Source organism: Phalacrocorax carbo, chromosome 33, assembly GCF_963921805.1.
Source record: "Phalacrocorax carbo chromosome 33, bPhaCar2.1, whole genome shotgun sequence".
In the NCBI taxonomy this organism is placed as follows: domain Eukaryota; kingdom Metazoa; phylum Chordata; class Aves; order Suliformes; family Phalacrocoracidae; genus Phalacrocorax; species Phalacrocorax carbo.
In genome coordinates this window covers 122,447-128,490 of record NC_087545.1, presented here as the reverse complement: position 1 = coordinate 128,490, position 6,044 = coordinate 122,447, and the positions used below count along the sequence as shown (strand labels likewise).

General features: G+C 46.9%; 1 long non-coding RNA gene across 1 annotated transcript; it reads right to left on the bottom strand.

Moving 5' to 3' along the window:
- Positions 1–3,052: 3,052 nt before the first annotated feature.
- LOC135310331 (uncharacterized) lies at positions 3,053–5,423 on the bottom strand. Its single transcript, XR_010370426.1, has 3 exons — positions 5,337–5,423; positions 4,580–4,724; positions 3,053–4,378 (listed from the first exon to the last, which is right to left on the bottom strand). It is a non-coding gene; the product is annotated as an uncharacterized LOC135310331 (long non-coding RNA).
- Positions 5,424–6,044: the final 621 nt, after the last annotated feature.

Genomic DNA, 6,044 nt, shown 5'->3' with positions numbered 1-6,044 from the left:
CGTGCTCTGGTAGGCATCACTAATCCATTTACTTCTTGTAATTGTTTTCCCAATGCAGTCAGATATTGTTGTAGATTAATCTCTCCTACCTGGGTGGGATCTTGTCCTTGATATCTAGTTTGAAAGGGTCTCCCATATAAAATTTCAAAAGGACTCAGTTTTTCCTTAGTTCTTGGCTTGACTCGGAGCCCTAGTAACGCAATAGGGAGGGTTTGAGCCCACCTTAAATTCGTCTCCTGGCAAATTTTACTCAGTTGTGTCTTTATTACACGATTCATCTTTTCTACTTGCCCACTTGCTTGCGGGCGATAAGTTGTGTGTAATTTCCAATTCATTTCTAAAAATTTACTAACTTGTTGAACTACTTGTGACACAAAGCGTGGTCCCCTATCAGAGGAGATCACTTCTGGCACGCCAAATCCGGGAATAATTTCTCTCCGTAGGATTTTTGTTACTTCTCGGGCTTTATTTGTTCTGCAGGGGAAAGCTTCAGGCCATCCAGAAAAGGTATCAGTTAATACTAATAGATATCTGTGCCCCCCTTTTCTGGGGAGTTCCGTAAAGTCGATCTGCCAGTTCTGGCCTGGAACATTCCCTTTACCAATACTTCCAAATTTCACCCGATTCTCTACCTTTGGGTTATTCTTTAAGCATATTTCACATCCATCAACTATAGTTTTGAGAGTTTGAAACAAATGTCTGGCTGTCATTTGCTTGGTGAGGGAATTGTACAAAGCTTCAGTTCCCCAATGAGTTTGGTCATGGTCTGTTTTTATTAATTTCCATAATATTCTAAAGGGAACTACTATTTTGTTATCTTTGAACATTGCCCATCCCGTCGGGCCAATTCCAGCCTTGAAATCGGTAATTAACTTCTGATCCTTTTCATCCTATTCAACTCTCTCAGGTAGTGGCAGAGATTTTTCAGGAATTAAGCCCAATACCTCACCTTGCTCCGCAGCTTGCCTTGCCTCGTGATCAGCCGATTTATTTCCCACTTCCCTGCCAGCGTTACCTTTCTGATGTCCTTTGCAGTGCATAATCGCCACTGCTGACAGGAGGTGTGCAGCATCTGGAAGTCGCAAAATTACATCAGCATGTTTTATGACTTTCCCTTGAGCGGTTAAAGTCCTCGCTCCTTCCAAATTGCCCCACGGGCATGAACTACACCAAAGGCATATTTTGAGTCTGTCCAGATGTTTACTCGCAAAGCTTCAGCAAGCTCTAATGCTCTTACTACAGCGATTATTTCGGCCCGTTGTGCAGGTGTGCCCTTAGGGAGTGACTTGGCTTCCACTACTTGGTCTGTGGTGGTCACAGTATATCCTGCCATTCCAACTCCACTCTTTACAAGACTGCTCCCGTCAATATACCAAGTGTGGTCAGCTTCTTCCAGCGGCTCCTCCTTCAAGCCGGGCCTACTCGCATGCACAGTCTCAACGGTTTCTATGCAGTCATGCGCGACAGTCTCCATTTCCTGTTTGTCCGTTAAAAAGGAAGCAGGATTGATAATAGGAGATGTGACAATTTCTGTATCATCCTGTTCCATCAAAACTGATTGATATTTCAGGACTCTTGATGGCGAGAGCCAGTGTCCCCCTTTTTCTTCTAAAACGGAGGTTACAGTGTGGGAAGTGTGCACAATCCCCTTCTGTCCCAATGTGAATTTTCAGGCTTCTTGGATAACCAAGACCATGGCAGCTACTGCCCGCAGGCATCCTGGCCATCCTTTGCTTACTTCATCCAATTGTTTGGAGAAGGATGCTACAGCTCGTTTATAAGGACCCAATCTCTGGGCCAAAATTCCCAAAGCCACTCCTTGCCTTTCATACGAGAACAGCCAAAAAGGGCTTAGTTACATCGGGCAGGCCCAAAGCTGGAGCCCTCATTAGTTCCAATTTCAGTTCTTTGAACGCCCGCCCGGCTTCATCAGTCCGTATTCATTGTGCCAGGTTATTTTTCAACAGTTCATACAGAGGTTTAACCAGAAGTCCGTAATTATATATCCAGAATCGGCACCAACCTGTCATTTATTGCCCGCAGGTCTTGTACCAATCGATATGTTTTGCCATCAGGCTTTTTGATAGGCAAAACAGGAGTGTTATACTCTGAAGAGCATTCAATCAATACTCCAAATCTTACGAATTCTTCTATGATGCTTTTCACTCCTCGCCTGTCCCCTAATTTCAGGGGATATTGCTTTACCTTGACAGGTTGTGCCCCCTCTTTGAGTTTAACAACAACCAATTCTGCATTTTTGGCCTTTCCAGGCATTCCTGAGGCCCATACTCCTGGATATACCTGGTCTTTTCTGTCTTGTGTAATTTCCTTTCCCCTAACCTGTGGTTCAGTGAGGGTCAAACTTAAAATGTCAACGTGGTTTTCTTCTGGTATTTTAAATTCAATTTCCCCATCATTAAATTTTATTTCAGCATTCAATTGTTCTAGTAAGTCTCTTCCCAAAAGTGGTCTAGGAGCTTCAGGCAGGTAGAGAAATTTGTGAATCCCTACACTCTTCCCAATTTTGAAGTTCAAGGGTTTCAAAGAGAAAGCTTTCTTGACCTGTCCGGGTGCTCCTGTTACCGAAAAACGCGGTACAATCAGAAACAACTCTTTAACACCAATTCAGTAGTAAAGAGCAGTCGTTCTTTATTCCCAGCGCCAGCTGCACGGGGGATCGCTCCTCCTAACGTGCGTACCTTACACACCTTTCCCATACGATTTAGAGATCAAAAATTTACATATTCATACATATTCATTATTGACCTTTCTACTGATTGGCACAAACTTGCTCGTTCCCTATGTAAATTACTGCACAGGCTCGGTTGTCTTCTTCCATTGTTCTCTTTTGAGTAGGTGGTGTTACTTGGGTCGGTGGTCCCTGAGTCGGTGGTCGCGATCTCCCCCTGCCGGAATTACCTTTTACCTGCTCGGCTCTTAATCTTGGCAGTCCTGGCCAGTTTTCTCAGTCCGCTACACAGAAGCACATTTTGTCATCCTTTACTGACAGAAACACATTGTCTGTTGTTTTGTTCACATGAATGCTTACCTAGGGACTAAAATACAGGCCAAAGACTACACTGATTGGTGTACTCCCTGTCCCCAGACTTAGCGTCCAGTTGGGTAGGGCTGTGCAAGGAGTAGAGCAACATCCGTGGTTGGTTAATTCCATCGCTCCGGTTACGTTTCCCCCCTTTGGAAGTTTTGAGGTAATCATCTTTTCAATACTTCCATCTTAGATCAATAATATTCCACTATATCAGTTTAGTGTTTGGTTCATCCTCTCAAATTTCTTACTTGATTGTGGTCTCCAGGGCGTACGCAGGTCCCATTTTATGCTCAAAATTTTACTGATTTGTTGAACTACATCTGCAAAAAAATGTGGTCCTCTATCAGAGGACATTCCCATTGGCACTCTAAATCTTGGTATGATTTTTTCAGCAATATCTTAGCTATTTCTCTGGCTTTGTTGGTGCAGCAAGAGAAGGCTTCTGGCCATCCAGAAAACTGGTCAGTCAGCACTAACAAATACTTAGATGTATTTTGTCTGGGTAACTCAGAAAACTTAATTTGCTAATAACCTTTGGGAGAATTTCTTTGTTTTGTTTTTCTTAAAGGTGGTTTCTTTTGGTTCAGGGGATTATTTCTAGCACAGATTAGACAGTTATTATGGATTTAACTATTGTTGTCATGTCTATACACACTACAGATGTTTTTAAACTCGACACTATAGCACCTACACCCCAATGTGTTTGCTCCTGCTTTTCTTTTGCAAGTTTTGTCATAACTTGTGGGGTTGTTATTATCTAATTTTTTGGTGTTACTCACTATCCTATTCTGTTTCTGTGGGGTTTTGTCCCTTTTTTTTTTCCTCTTCCATTTTATTATATTATTGTCAATATTATCATAATGATTATTCTGTCATTATTATAATTATTATTTTATTGTAATTATGACACTGTGCTTATCTCAACCCACAAGTTCTTTTGCTCTTCCAATTCCCTTCCCCATCCCACAGGGGTGGGGGGAGTGAGCGAGGGGCTGCGTGGTGTTGAGTTGCCAACTGAGGCTGAACCACGACACCAACACATCACAAGCAGCTGCAGAAGCCAGGGGCCTTCCTCAGGCCCAGCACCTACTCAGGCACCTGTGACATCAGACGCAGGTGGAGACGCCAGGGGCCTGCTTCTGCCCTAGCACCTACTCAGGTTCCCATGGCATCAGAAGCAAGGAGACTGTGGCAGACAGTATTGAAAGCTTTACTGAAATCCAGAATGATGACATCAGCTGGTTCCCCCCGGTGCTCCATGGCCGGCGGCTGCTTTTCCAGGCACACGTGTTGCGGGCTCTGCTCTTGTCCAGGCAGGGTCACTTGGACCTTGCAAGAGTAAGGCCAGGTTTCAGCAAAGAGCGCCCATGAGTTGAGAGGACAGTTAAAACATCTTACAGCAGAAATCCCAGGAGAGTTTGGCCAGTAACTAACTCGTCACTCCAGAATGCCCTGCCTGAAAATGCTTTGCGGCTAATAGCAGCCATCTCGCACAAGTTTGGCAAGACCTGCCCCCCGCCACCGACTCACCGTTTTCTCGTCCACCACAGACAGACTGCACAACAGAAAACCATCCCAAACAACATGGAGCCCAAGACCGCCACGGCGCCTTCTATGCAGTAGGACCGGAAATCTTTTGGATCCATGGCATTTGTGTCCTTCTTGTCATCCACGCCTGGAGGAATGATTCTGTGTGTTAGTGTGTCCTGCACACTACTGCTACAAGAATCCGAGAAAGGGAATGCCTCATATGCCAATCATTAAGGGTCAGGCACAGAGGATGCAGAAGGATGGTGTGGAGGTTCCCTCTGAGCCGTGGCCGATCTGTCAGGGCATCCCTTTGGACCTCAGGTCACTGGAGGGATCCCCCTCTGTTGTGCCCAGGGCCTCTGTGGGGGACTCACAGCAAGCTCTGGGATGCAGGTACTGATGGAGGGACATTGGATTAAGAGTCACGTTTGTCATCCCCTACTGACCGTGGCTCAGGTGGCCTCGTTCCCAAAATGGCAGAGTTCTGAAATTCCTGTGAAGGGGCGCGGCGGGCGGTGAGCATCTCACTGCATCCACAGAGGGTTAGGAGCGAGTGTGTCTGTGGCACACTGAGGGCAATAACCTCCACACCCCAGAGATGAGAGTCCTCCTCAGAGAGGTGCTCCTGCCTTCTTTTAGAGCAGTCGCTGCGTACTCCTAATCTGGCTGCTGACACGATGTGCAGCAGCAAGCGCCCCGGGAAGAGCCTGCAGACACCAGGGGATTTGGACTTCTGACACCAAAGGACAGCAATTACCTGGCACCACCTTTGAGTTAATTGCCCCTCTTCTGTCCTCAGAGACCGGCACCATGTGACCGCCTCCTTCCTGAAGCACCTCCTTCTCCACAGCCTCACGGTCCAGCTCTTTAGAAAGGAAGCGAGTCAGTGTAACTAGGCATAACTAGACAGCAAACCCTGACCTGCTGAACGCCTAGGAGATTGCATGTGATCTTGTTCTCATCCCACTGAGTGCGCTTCCGGCAAACTGCAGGGTGATGGTAGGTGACTCCCTTCAGAGAAGGCAGGACGATGCCGTGGCAAGTTCAGCAAGGGAAAGAGCCCTTCAGAGAAGCAGGTCCCATCATGGCACCTCCATCACCCGGTAAGGCTATCAGAGACACATGGTGGGCTGAACCGCGAGCTCTGGCAGCCATCTTCTGGGCACTTTCACAAGTGGCAGTGGAGAGCCCACAGACCCCCAAGACAAGAGGAAAACCACAACCAAGTTCTCTAAAACACAACTGGAACTAGACAGCTAAACCACGATTTCCTTTGCGCTCGCCCACCTTCGCTTTGCCAGGCTGGCTCGTGCCGCTGCCTGGAGGCTCACTCTGACCCTTTGGGAGCACTCATGAGGCCAGGTGGAGAGCACGTGGGGGAGCGCAGCTGTTTGACCCATCGCCCCTTTGAGTGAGACGGACAAAGCCCACCCCAGCATCAGGGAGTGCCACCCGCAGCTCTCCC